At 32.6% G+C, this 14,231-nt stretch overlaps 1 protein-coding gene across 1 annotated transcript in view; it reads left to right on the forward strand.

Moving 5' to 3' along the window:
- LOC106622514 (syndecan) overlaps positions 1 to 14,231 on the forward strand; it is a 391,261-nt gene that overhangs the window by 297,301 nt on the left and 79,729 nt on the right. The gene's annotated exons all lie outside the window — the stretch shown is intronic.

The raw sequence follows: 14,231 nt of genomic DNA on the forward strand, positions 1-14,231 counted from the left end.
ATATTTAAACTCTACTTCGTCTTTTCAATGATCAAAATCCTTTGTTGAACATATTTCTGACTGCCTAGAGATAGGCTTTAACGGAAATAGATCATAGTTATAATATTTCTATCTTGAGTTGAATATTTTCTTTTTGCACTCAATTTTATAATAGATGCTTCGCGTCGAGTATAGAACTCTGCAGTTGAACCCCAAAATTTCAAAATTCAAGTACGCCGACAACAGGTTGTATTAATAGTATATAAACATGTACCCATTTTCATAAAAGTATATGTGTATGTAAAAATTTAGCTTTACTCGGTCCGTAAAACATTGCTTTAGCTTCATCTAACCACATCTTAAGTACTATGTACACAGTTGTGTTCACTCATTCTCATATTTCAACTGCATTTGATATTTATTTGTCAGCCAAAAGGTATACTACACTACATTTGAAAAATATGTAAAAATTTAAATTGCGACTGGAAGCTTGGCAGTTCGGTGTTCAAGATGTACGCTGGTACTCAACTTCAACATACTCAACTTTATTTTACTTTCTTTTATGCATTTGTTGTACACTTTAGTGCATACTTGCTTGCATAATATATGACTATATTAGAGTATTGTGCGTGCTCGCATATCCCACAAAATGCAGTTTTTGTCTTGCATGCGAGATATGCTAAATATTCAGATGTCGTGTTGGGAAATGTTGCAATATTTCAAAAATTACAACTTCAGTCTCATGAAAACTCACTTAAATTACGCTGACTGGAACAGTTACATGACAAAATATGTACAAATTATTTAATGTTCAGCCTGCTAATAACATCCAAATGCGATAAAGTCAATTAAACGTGTTGAATTGGTCGAAATGTGAGCATATCGGTTAAATAAGGGCATAACTTTTGAAGTAGCGACTTACGATAGAGAGTAAATAATAATAATAAAAAGTCTTCACAGCAGCAGCAATTATGGATTTTGAAAAAGTTTCATGGAAACTTTCAATTTTTTTCCACATAAAATTTTATGTTCCGAATGAAAAATTGTTTAATACTCCGTTATTTCAGCACTTAATTTCGAAAACCTAAATTCCATTGCATAACTCAAGGCGCTAGCGCCTACAAATTAAAACAACTATCACATATTTACTTCTTTGTCAACGCATTAGCAACGCAATGCTCATTACTACACACAATTTTTAACTGCCTGAAACTTAACGGTCCACAAAGCACGATTTTATTCACTGCCAATTGCAGGGGGATACCTCTCTATCGTCATCATCACTTCATACACCTTTTACTCTTTATCGTTTTATTGCCTGTTTCTTTGCTTTCGCTATTTTATTGCTCGCTTTTACGCCTTCCTATCTTTCATTGTTTTAACTTTTGCTCCCATCGGCATCATTCACTGCACGGCAATCACAATTTAACTAGACCATGTGCCAGTTTCCTCCTGCAACATCCGGAGATAATTTTTAATGGCTCACCAAATGGTGGCCAGTACAGAGAATCACTCTTGTGTATCAGACATGCTGTTGCCAGTGTTTGGCGAGGCACTTTCAATGTGCGCGAGTGCACTCAAGTGTGCGCTAGGTGGCTAAGAGGAGAGTCGGGGATTAGAGTATCCGTTGTAAAGATTTCATTGCTGAGTTATTGGCTGTGGGCCAATGAAGCTGGACTTAAATAAACTACATGTACTCGCTTTAAAGTTTAGATTACAGAGAAATATAGACATAGTTGTTTTCGGTGCCTGAATTTTATTTGCAAAACAGAGTTACATTTATGCCAAATTTTTTGTTTAAAAATATTTTAAAGATTTCTGAGTTTTTAGAAATGTAAGGGTGGTTTTATATTCTAAACTGAGCACTTTCAGGGTGTGGTGATTATTGGTCGAACGCACCTCACTTCCTATGGAATATAATAGAACAGCTTAAGTCGACTAAATTGATGTAATTAATTTCTAACGAACCTATTCGAGACTCGATTTCGGAGTTTATTTGTAACAATCTATTAATATATGAATTTACCAAATACTGTGCGGCTTTTACGAAAATATTTTAAGCAAGCTTAAATTGGCCTAATGAATGTACTAATACGAGTTATTCTGATCAATTAATTTGAGACTCGAAGCTGCACTGTTGGAACACATTCAAACCTATTATAAATATAATTGAATTTTCTCTAGAAGCACTTCCGGCTAAAACGTTAAATATCTAAAACAAGTTTCGTTATATTTTGTTAAGAAAAAAAATATATTTGCTTTCTAAAAACTAATTTTTTATACTAAAACAAAACACTAAAAAAATTGTTTTTTTATCGTACTCCCATCAAAAAAATCAATTTACCACAGATTTAGTTAGTCAGTTCAGTCAATCTCGTTCAAATGCAAGCATTCGAAAAATAATAAAATATCGAAATGAAAATTCTAACACTCGCAGCGTGCACTACACTCATTAATACCACACAAAATCCGCTCAAACCTACACAGCCTTATAACTTCACCACTCGCAGCTCACTTCAATTCAGGCTTTATTTGTCACCAAAACACAAAAACAAACAAACAAAAAACGGTTAAAAACAAAAACACAAATACTGCGAAAAAGTAATTTAATTAAATTTCATGTCATGTTTTCCCAACAGACGCGCCAGCAGCAACAGCAAGAACCACGTTTCGGTGCACCACCAGCAACGCTTTGAGTTTGAATTACCGTTATTTTTTTTTTGCTTTTGCTGTTTTTTCCGTTTGTTGTCAGTTCAAAATTAATTTAGTGGCCTCTCGCAACATCAACACGCGCTGTCTGCTGCTTCACATCGGCTGCCACCGGGTGCTGCATGTGCCAAAACATTAAAACATGAAGGGCTGGCAGCTTTGGGCTGTTGACATCGAATATATATACTTATATATAAGATATGTGTATATGTTGATATCTTATCCGCTTGCGTATTATTTCATTAATCATATATGGTACAGTACGGTGTACTACTACATGTCATATAGTCGTAATTACTAAATAATTAAGGTTTTTTCAATAAGGGCTAGTTGGTTTTCAAATGGTTTTAAGCACACTAAGGGAGTGTATGCTAAAATATAGCTTTTGGTATTTGGAAGTTGAGAACATCAGCCTTTAGTAGATTGTAATGAATCATTATTTCTTGAATTTTATATTGAGTATCAGTTGTTTTGTTTTTTTTCAAAGCAAGGCAGTTTTCAATACTGTAGCATTTAGCTGTCATACAAACTGACTGCCACACTAAAAGCAAGTTCTTGTGTGGAAATTTTTATTTGTGAATGTTATGACAGCTTCGGTGCAGCCGAAATTAACGTTTTTGCTTGTTTTTGCAGTTTTCTTACAGTTTTATTATATATATATTATTTTTTATTTTGTTTAAGTCCTACAGTCAGAGCAGTTAATTTCAATCTATAAAATGAGATATTCTTTCAAGTAGTTGGAAGCAAGATATGAATTTTTCTATCTCATAATAAGAAAAAAATAGAAAAAAAAGACATTCGTTTTTTTGACTCACCCTTATATATATGTACAAGTAATATATTTATATATATATATATTGTGTATATATTGTGTATATATATTATATAGAAATTTGGTTATTAATCTTTTTTTTTTCTGAAATTTCATTAACTAAAATTCAGTAAAAACAAAAATTTCCAAAAGTATCAAAATATTTTTGAATATCCTTTTGGCATATGCCATGCCCAGTTGAGGTCAGAAATATGTCAACTACAAAGCCGAGTTACAAAATTATCAAATTTGTCGCTGTATTTTACACAAATGCACATAAATACACATACAAAACAAAGGCATGCACATGAAGCACACTCTGCATGTACGAATTTTACCACTATGAAAATTCCAACAGCTGTCAAAAATTAGTGGGTGGTTGCGCTGCACTCAAATAAAATGACAAACACACCGCTACTCAACTCAATATTCAAAAGTTTCGACTGACAGAGCGTGGTAATAAAATTATGAACTGCTTTATGTAAATATATGTACATATTCGATGTGAGTAAGCGCCTACAAGAGACAGCTGGTTACACGGCTGAAGCATAAACATATTTATATGGGTTACACGGTTATTATGGAGCACATGCAATTTTTATGGCTGATGCGAATTTCCAGTTAAAAAGCGTTGGGAGAAAGCGCTGAACATATATTGAGTTTTAGCTATGATGTTAAATGAGCTTTATGTGTTTACCGATATTTTGGATATATATACACTTTTTAATAAAATTCGTGAGTTTAAATTTAATAGAATTAGAAACAGTTCCAGCAGAACTTAAGGTAGAGCAAAAAGTAAAAAATTCAATTCAAATTAAAATATTGTGAGGAAATGAGTTTTCTTCAGCCTTTATTTGGCGTTTCCAAATTCAGTGGCAACACTTTTTAAAATAAATATATATATTTAGATTATTTAACTTGCAGAATTTTAAAAACACAATTTAACTTACCTAATGGAACTTTTTACATATTTATTATACTATACAAGTGACAAACCTGTAAAAGACAAAAATGAGAAATGTTGATGAATACACTTTGTTTTGGAAGCTTATTAGATCCTGGGGCTTTGAGACTAAATACGGCAACTTAAATAAAAAATCAATTAAAGTATAGAAAATATATAGAAATATGGTATACAACAGGCTTTGAAAATTCCAAATCTTGACTATTATATTTCTGCAGTGAGTTGCCACCATTCCTGATAAAATGTTGGCATATATTATAATAAAAAATTACAAAATTCTGCAAGCAACTGTTTAGAAAGTCCTACTTTGAAATATTTTCGAACAGAGTTGCCATTTATCTGAAAAAAAATTTAAAAAAATAATTGAAAAACGTGTACCAAACGCAAAAACTAACATAAAATATTCTTTGAAATAAATATACTTACTCCAGTTTCGTTTGATCCATGTACACACGATTTTCTAAATAATATGCAAAACTGGAAAATAAAAATTTAACAAAAATCTAACATAAAATATTCTTTGAAATAAATATACTTACTCCAGTTTCGTTTGATCCATGTACACACGATTTTCTAAATAATATGCAAAACTGGAAAATAAAAATTTAACAAAAATCTAACATAAAATATTCTTTGAAATAAATATACTTACACCAGTTTCGTTTGATCCATGTACACACGATTTTCTAAATAATATGCAAAACTGGAAAATAAAAATTTAGGGTTAAGACAAAAAATATAATATATTAACACTATACGTATATGGCATAAGTTTTTCAAAAACTTTTGATTATTACCTAATTTTTAACGACTTTCGAGTGAATTAATTGCAAAATCGAATTTAAAAATTGAAAATTTTATTTCCCAAAATCAGAATAAAAATTTATAAAAATATATATCGTTTGAATGCATAAGTGCTTAGTGTAATGAAAGTGGTAGCTCTGTGTAAGCTCTGGTTTAAAGTGGTAGCAAGCGCGAAAAATTTAAACACATAAATCATTTTTTTTTTAATTTTTAATTATAAACTTAGATTAAAATTTTTTTAATTTTTTTAAAAACTTGTAGTTATTATTTTTTTTCCAATCAGGCATTTCGGAATAAAAAGTTTTTATTTTTTTCTTCGATTATGGTATTTGAGGTTATATATTTGAAAAGTATTTTTAATTAAGATTTTCAAGATAACAAAATACAAAACAAAAATTATTTAAATCTTAATTCAATTAATTTTACAAACTAGTTATGTTTCCAAGCATAATGTTCTATTCTCGCAAAATTTTACATTTCTTTACTTGGGTTCCTTTTAAAATTCTATTATTTTCTTATAAGTGGCAACCATGTTCACGAAAAATTCCGTTACAAACATATTGCCATAATTCTTTGTTTTCATAAACCCACTGAGAATTGCAGTTCAGCAAGCTCCCTGAATAAAATTAAAGTTATTTCAGATAGCTCACATGAATAAGAAAATGTGGGTTAAATTTCTTGATCACAAAGCGAACTAAATAAAAACACTTAAAAAGAAATTTGTATTAATTTTTTTTTTTATTTTAAATATATGCGAAAACAAAGCAATCCGTCCATAAAGCGTAAAAAGCGCGCCTTTGCTGTAGCTCATGTGTAAAACTTTTTCGCAACAATGCCTGCACACATACATCCAAAGATTTATATGCACATACACAAGCAGTTATGTGCACCAACATATGTGAGAATGTGTATCACATTCGCGTACGCCGATGTAATATCCGCTTGCAGGATATGTTGCCGTTTGTAAGCATATCCTTTGCGCCATAAAGCGAACTCCTTTCTTGCCTGCTGCGCCCCAGACTCAACTCGACTCGACTCGACCTAGTATAAATTAATACGCGGGAGTCGTAAAGGCCTACTTGCAAACGGTATCGGTGTGTTGGGTTGTGCAAAATGAATTTCCGTAATACATATCGGTCAAAAGCGATGCCAACGACTTGGCAGCACACATACACCATTACACACATACATCTACGAGCAAAAGTACGTGCAGCTCTGCTATTTAAAATTCGGTCGCTGCCATTTCCGTTTAGCTTTCTGCTACTTTTTTACCTCATTTCTTTTACTACCTTTTCTACACCTCTGTTTGCTACACTTTTTCATTTCTGCAATTTCCTAAAGTGCCACTGCTCAACTGCCGCAGCTGTTACCTCCAAGGGGAATAGCGGTGAAGCAGTTCATCAGCGACATTTCTAAGGAAATGAGAGCATAAGCATTTGCAACAACAACTATGCAGTTTTGCAAATGGTGACTTTGCGGTTACATGTTGAACAATCTACACTGGGTCAGTTTCTGTCTGTCGTTGTTGTTGTTCCACTGACGCAACGCAACAAATTGTTCGTATTTTAGTAACACGCATGTGTGTGTATGTGTGCTCAGGTTGCCGCAGGTGCTATGCTTAATTCCCACACACGCACATTCTTCATAAATATCGTTATATACACTCAGCGCCCCAAGCTTTGTCACCATATCCGTTTGCCATTAAATCATTTTAGTACACCTCGGCTGCTTTTTTATTTGTTGTGTGTTCATAATTTTTATGTTTATTTTTTTCCCCATCCGAGTCATGGCATATTTCGTAAATTTTATGTGCAATTCGCCGCCATCGGCTATCAAGTGTCATGAAGTTGGCAACAACAACAGCAGCTGTGGCAGCAATAAATAAGCAACATAAATAAGAGTTGAGTTGTATTTGCCTTTCAAATGGCTGCCTGCTGGCGTGGTTTGTATGTCATAAGGTCGGCCAATAAGTGCTAGTGACAATCAGGTGCATAAATATGAAAGTGTGGATGCGTGCCTTGTAGGAAATTATTTTCAGAGTGGAAAATTTATAATTTTCCAAAATTTTAGTGGTAGATGAGATATTTTCGGAATTGAACTACACTGCCGTAATATTTAACACACAAAGATTTTTCAGTACTAAATATGAATTTTAATCGCTCAAAAAACATACTTTTTTAATAATTCAATTATTTTCTTGTTCATATAAAAAATTTACTATCTACAAATTAATTTTGTAAACGGAAAGAAATTATTTATGTTTAAACTCTAACTTCTAACTTAAACTCTACTTCCTTTCCTCACTTTGACCACACGCATGCAATATTTATAACCATTGCGAGTCACCAGTGCGTATACGTAACTCAATTACCTGATATTAATGGGCAACCTAAAATTCTTGCAATTTGATTAAAAATAAACAAATTAATTATTTTCATTGTTGTACAATGGCAAAGGTATTGAATTTTTGAGAAACACATTTCTCTGGATTTTCTTTCCAGTTATTGCGAGTGGACAGGTGTTGTATTATGGCAACGTGGTAAGCATTTCAGTTCAAAAGAAATACTTTTGAAAGTTTGTTCTTGCTGAAAATTTTAGAAAACAAGGTCACAAGGATTGCCATATTTGTATTTGATTTATAAGGCCAGTGCAGAAGCCTTTGAAAATTGTAAAAAATGTAAAAAAATCATGGTAGGTTGGAACCATTTGTAAAATGAAGATAAAATAACATAAATGAAAAGAACAGTAATTTACGAGCAACCAAAAATTGAGTTAACGAAAGGGAGGGGCGTGGTTGAGTTTTTAAAATTTAAAACAATCTTGATTTCCGGCAAAACTACGAGTTCTAAAAAAAACACTATAACTTTTGTTCTGAAACCTTTTCCACAAAATGTGAAAATACAAAAAACCAAGTTTTTCAGTTTTTTATATTTTATTTTGTACAAAAACAATTTTTCTTTCAAAATTTGGTGAGAATTAACCTTTCCATATACTAAACGTGCTGTATTTTTTTTTACTTAAAACATATATTTTTCTTCTTATTTCGTGTTAATATCGGAAAGAAACCCTCACTTTTATTAAAAAAAATCTATTGTCAACATATTGAAAATAAAAAAGAGCAGACTGCGGCTTTATACGTATATTAAATACCGCTTTCAATTAATGAAATATAAAGTTAATCAAATATATGACCGCTTAACCATTTTTGGTATCAAACCATGCGGGTTATAAAAAATTTACAAAAAATGGTCCAACATCGCCAGCCAAATTAATATCGCATACAGAAATAAGTGAGTGAACCCTCAAGTTGTGCTGACATAAATCTTATTGTTATTTTAAGCAGAAATATTTAGATATTTTAAAATTAACAAATCAAATATTTTTGACGTGAAATTAACACACAATTCGGAGGATGTAGTCAACTGAAAATTTCCCGTTAATTCTCTGGAAATTTGCAGCAAAATTATAAAACAAATATACAACGAACTCAGTTCGAACAAAAAAGCAAAGAGAAATTCGCATTATTATGCAAATTTCAAGGTTGATTTGCATTGACTTCCCACGAAAGAGATTCAACGGCGAGAAGGTTACACAACCAACATGAAGCTTTCACTATAAACCTGCCACAATAATGCATATAAATATATGTTTTTTGTAAGCTTTGCGCACTTGGTCCAAATGGAGCATATCCCATCTCTCTATTCATTGTTTTCTGCTCTCTTTTGTGGCACACAGTGTAATTTCATGGACGTTAATAATACAATACATATTATATATGATGATTATTTTTGCTTGTTTTCGGAAAGCTGCGGGTTTATGTCATACCTACATGAATGTATGTGTGCGATTTTGCAATATTGTCACATCGTGCACATATTCACTTACGCATGAATTATTTATACCCTTCTATCAACATTGCAAAATTCATCATTCTTGAAGCTTGAAAAACTACAGTTCGGACTGTCAATACTCATGAAAATATAAGGTATACAAAATAATGAAAAACAGTTTCAGCTACAAGACCCCTGCTGGCTGCACTGTACGAACCCGTCAGCGCAAGTGTGTAAAGAGAAGTATTTCGAAGGATTACAGTAAGAGATATACCTATGTACATTATATCTTCATTGCCAGTCCTGCCATAAGTTTTGTTACAAGTTCACTGCGTTATAAAAATGAAACTGTGCTAACATTTTAAATAAAGTTACCTAAAACCTTTTGAAGGTTTTGTCGTTTCACTTATTGAAAAATTCTTCTTCGGCAGTAAAAATTTTGTCATCCGTTGCGCCCACATTGCTTCGATCGCATTATCAGAAGATGATCAGTTGACCAACGTAAGGCTTTCATGTGGAGATCATATCGAATAAAACTTGACATTGATTTAGTTGATAAATAAATAATGAAATTACAGTTAAAACAATATTTATTCATTAGTATTTATTCATTATCGTACAATATTAGTACTACTAGTGTTATATTGTTGGAAAAATTAATTTTTTCACCCAACTCTAGCTTTAGAATCCTGTATTTTTTCAACATCGATTTTCGAATTTGAGATATAAGAAAATCGCCGCATTCTTCTGGTCAAAAAGATCACTTCCGCACCCGGAGAAGCAAGCAATGGAGAAAATTATTCAGAATTATATACATTGTATTCGACATATTTCGCCCAACAGCAAAAATGCTTTGATCAGCACGTACGAAAAGCTATTTCTCCTCACAATTATCCTACCACAACTTTCTACACAAATGCAATCAGCCATAAACATTATATTTACTACATATTATAGGCATATAAAAGCCTGAACACATTACACACGTCCTTAAGACTTCGGTGCAAATACAACTCAACTTTATATGATTTTAATGTTCCTCATAACTGTATTATTTATACTACTCAAGCATACATGCATGTATATTTGCGTGTAGGTGTGTGTCAATATCAGCTTGATTGCATTCAATAAATTCTGTTTGAGTTGTCATGCTGATATCATATCCTTTAAGCCATGCATACACACCCATAAGCATTTTTAATAATTTATTACTGTCAACATTTCATATAACTGTCTCCTTCACTTCTACTCAGCACACACACACACACATACACATAGAAGCACATCTATAGCATTTCTCGCTGTCCTCATCTATCTGTGCATTCAACTGTTGTCGGTCTGTTCGCTTTCTATTAAATGTCATTAAGGTTGTTCGATGTCATGCTGGTTTTGTGTCGCCATGTTGGCAACTCTCTCTTTCTGCATTATCCTCTGTGCTGCTGTCCGATTTAGTTGTCTTATTACATGTTCAACGTCCATTGTCCGGCTGCGCCAGCTGTGCCCATTTGCTGTTTCCCTTCCCGTAGGTATTGTCGCCTCGAAGCTCATCACAGTGGTCTGCCAGATCTCTCTCCCTCTCTATATGTTATATACAATATATAAGCATGTGTTTATGGTATGTATGTGTGTTGTATTATTTTAATATTGATGTATTGGTGAATTGCATATTTATCTGGCATTAAGAAAATTCATATTCATTTCAAATTGTTTCTGTATGTATGTATATGTATACGTAGAAACATAAACGGAAAAGCTAATGCATAATTCATCAAATTAGGAGTTATCAAATTCACTGTCATTATTATTAATTTAATGTTGCTACCCACTGTGAGGTTATGTAAAATTCCGGGGTAAGGAAAAAGTAAAATTTACCGTTTGTGCTATTCAATTGTCGTCTAGTAATTTAAAATTAATTGCGAAATTTTATATGTGGATAATTAGTGTTTATTAATAAATTTCTCAAAAATGTGTGGTATCTCGTCTAAAATGCTCACAAATAAATTAAGACTGTTGAATTGTCTTAAAATTGATTTTAAGCATTACAAATTATTTGCATTCGGTGTATGTGCAAAATTGACCTAGACAAAACAAAAACATTTCGTCTTCAAAATAGGCTCCTGAGCCAATACAAGCATGCCAACGCTTAATCTAATTTTTCATGCAGTGCCTTCAGCGAATTTTCGTATTTTGGGTATCGATTCATTTTTGGAGCGCCATTCGCCAGACTATTTGACAGTTTCGACGTCAAATTCATAAATACACGTCGCGTAATTAGTAATAATACAATAGATGAATCTGGGACTTCTCTACTCGACGTCGTTTTTGTAAAAGGTTCTGCTCTTTTGGTATGAATCTAGCATTGACACGTTTCATACCCAAAACTTTAACAAAAATAGGGTAAGTTCATCTATAACAGATGATATCTATCTCATTAACAGAGTTGGAAGCAAGTTTTCGATGACTTCACGATCTTCACTGAAGAGTTAGTATCGAGTAAACTTTGATCAGATTTTATAAAGATACTCGTATATTGCTCCTTACGAGTGTTTAATAGACACACTTGACAACATAATTCAACAAACAAAAAATTTTTTATTGAACAAACATATTTTTTCATAGTGTTGAAAATGTCAAATTTTGTACCGGAAAGTGAGCATTAATTTTTGATTGAAGGAAATTGCTGAAGAGTCGCATCGAATGCTGGTCGAGGCATATGGTGATCATGTTCTATCAGATTTTAATCAGAGGTAATGATTTTGATGTTAGAAATGAGATGGCAGCCATGATAAATGTTGTACAAAAAAAAAAAAATCAGGACGTTTGAAAGCTACGACAAAAACCCAAAAGTGTGGAAAATGGGTGCCACATGAGTTGAATGAAAGACAAATGAAAAACCGAAAAAAACGTGTGAAATTTTGCTTCAAAGACACGAAAGAAAATCAGTTTTGCATCGTCATTGGCAATGAAAAATGGATGTACTTCAAAAGTCCTAAGCAGAGAAGATCATGGGCTATTCCAGGACAACCATCAACTTGGACTCAGATCAATTCAGTAAGAAGGCAATGCTCTGTGTTTGGTGGGATCAGAAGAATGTGGTATATCATGAGCTTCTAAAACCTTGTCCAACTGTTAATACTAATCGCTACAGACAACAAATGATCAATTTGAACCATGTATTGATCGAAAAATTACGAGAATGTTCCAAAAGCCACGGCAAAGTAATTATGTTACACAACAATGCACTTGCACACAAAGCAAAATCGGTTCAGGATACAGTCAAAGTCAAAGGCTGAAAGCTGCTACCCCACCTGCCATATTCTCCAAACTTGGCACCTTTTGATTACCATTTGATAGGATTTTGATCGATAGGAAACGCATTGGCTGAGCAGCACTTCGATTCCATTCAAACATCTTTTTTTTTTATATACTCGCTTTTTTAATTAATTTATTGAAATCCATCGTAACAAAAAACTTCTTGCTAACAGCACCGGAATCTCATAAACTTTATTATTTATCTGACGAAACACATCTTTCGATATGTGTATTTTGAACTAAATTATTTTCAATACGAACTTTCAAGCTTCATATTCTTGGAAAATTTGGTTCAGCGAAGAGTGTAAAATGTACTCTTACTTTTAAAAATAACATCAGGTGAGCACCATAGCTAAATAAGGGCCTCGTACGGGCCTACACAAACACTGAGCTTTCGAAAACTAAATACTCTATAAATAGTAATAATTTTTAGATATTTTACAAATCGAGCAGACTAAATTATAAAAATTTGTCTTTAAACTTTTAATAATTTTAAGTTTTTTAATAAATGCAGCTACACTCCTACTTTCTCTTATATTCATATAATTCAATAATAGCATTATAACCCTTAATATCTCAGTTCAAAGTTAATTTCAAACAAATTTTTTCTAATGTATACTTTATAATGTATACTTTACCTCAAAAAAAATTCTCTACAAAGCCATCAAATTACAATTCACGTTATTAAAGTGTGAAGCCATGCGGAAAGAACAACCGCAACTCCTGAGTTGCAGCGAACGGACAACAAGCCCTTCAATTAATTTTTAAGCAACGTAGTTATAGTGACCAGCAACTGAGCTGCAACACGGCAGTGCCTGCAAATATACTGATAAAACGCCATAAATTCATTGCTTCGATTTGCTGTGTTGTTGTTGTAGTGTTGGTAGTTGTAGTGACAGTAAATGTAAGCTGTCTTATGACCACGTGAGATAATAAAACTGTCAGTTGCAATAAAGTGGGCGCGAACCGCAATGATTGCACTCATGTGTGTGCGCTCATGTGCTTGCACATATGTATGTATGTGTGTATGGCTTACATGTATGTGTTGTATACTTGTTCACTGAAATGAATGTTTTGACAGCGACAGCGTGACAGAAAGCAGCATGCGATATGAAATGAAAGCGAACAATCTGCAGGAAACATTAAATGCATTGCGTGTTTCTTTGTATGTTATGTATGTCACTTTAGTGATATATCGGACATAAAAAAGTGTTGATATTTGCAATGAATGCAAAGAAGAAAAAAAGCAAGAATATAATAGTAATAAATTAAGCCTCCATTCAGTATTATATTTATTTCTTTTGAATTTCGAAATTTTTGATGATCTATTGTGCAATTACCTTTCACAATTTTATATACAATTATGTTTCTTCCTGACATATGTACCACTTTTGATAATACATATAATACATGCAGCCACCAAAGATCTTTCAATTCGAATGAGTCACTCTTCAACGCATCCAGTACTGAGTACTTTCAATTCTCGATCATATTTGAAGAGTTAATATATATCAATATTTTATATATGGTATAAACCAACGAATAATATTGATTTTTTAGAAATCTTGTTATCTACTGAATAGTCTGTCGAGCTCAATGTTAATAAGATTTATATACTAATAGCTAGTAAAACTGTAATATATCACTGCTGGAAGGTTGTCAATGTGGTCTAATATAAGTAGATACCAGTGCCATATATTGGACACATTTTTATACCCAGAACAGGGTATACTAAGTTTGCAATGAAGATCTAATAGCTTAATATAGCTGAGTCGATGTAGATATGTCCGTCTGTAAAAATGCGAACTAGTCCTCTGAAATG

This window comes from Bactrocera oleae, chromosome 4 (assembly GCF_042242935.1).
Source record: "Bactrocera oleae isolate idBacOlea1 chromosome 4, idBacOlea1, whole genome shotgun sequence".
In the NCBI taxonomy this organism is placed as follows: domain Eukaryota; kingdom Metazoa; phylum Arthropoda; class Insecta; order Diptera; family Tephritidae; genus Bactrocera; species Bactrocera oleae.